Source organism: Lipotes vexillifer, unplaced genomic scaffold, assembly GCF_000442215.2.
Source record: "Lipotes vexillifer unplaced genomic scaffold, Lipotes_vexillifer_v1.1 scaffold21, whole genome shotgun sequence".
Lineage (NCBI taxonomy): Eukaryota > Metazoa > Chordata > Mammalia > Artiodactyla > Lipotidae > Lipotes > Lipotes vexillifer.
The window spans coordinates 1,399,977-1,400,647 of NW_006774065.1; the positions used below are offsets into that span (position 1 = coordinate 1,399,977).

General features: G+C 49.6%; 1 protein-coding gene across 1 annotated transcript in view; it reads right to left on the minus strand.

Annotated features, from left to right (window-relative positions):
* The window catches only part of DNAH10 (dynein axonemal heavy chain 10), a 140,356-nt gene that overhangs the window by 69,189 nt on the left and 70,496 nt on the right, over positions 1 to 671 (minus strand). The gene's annotated exons all lie outside the window — the stretch shown is intronic.

Consider the following 671-nt stretch of genomic DNA (forward strand, 5'->3'; position numbering starts at 1 on the left):
GGGCTTCCCTGGTGGCGCAGTGGTTGAGAGTCCACCTGCCGATGCAGGGGACATGGGTTCGTGCCCCGGTCCGGGAAGACCCCACATGCCATGGAGCGGCTGGGCCATGGCCGCTGAGCCTGTGCATCCGGAGCCTGTGCTCTGCAAGGGGAGAGGCCACAACAGTAAGAGGCCCGCGTACCACAAAAAAAAAAAAAATGTTTTCTTTATTTTTTGTGTTTGCTTGTTTTTTATGTATTATTTGTGTGAAAAGTATTATAAACCTATTACAGTACAGTACTATATAGCCGATTGGGTACCTAGGCTAACTCTGTTGGACTTATGAACAAACTGGACTTATGAACATGCTCTCGGAACGGAACTCGTTTGTATGTAGGGGACTTACTGTATTCTACACATGTGATTATATGTCATAGAACTATACACACACACACCAGAGAGAGAGAGAAGGTGAAACCTTGTGGAATCCAAATAAAGTCCGCACTTGAGTTAATAGCATTGCGCCCGCATCAGTTTCCTGGATTTTTTTTTTTTTAAATAGGGCTTCCCTGGTGGCACAGGGGTTGAGAGACCCCCTGCCGATGCAGGGGACCCAGGTTCATGCCCTGGTCCAGGAGGAACCCACATGCCGTGGAGTGGCTAGGCCCGTGAGCCATGGCCACTGAGCCTGC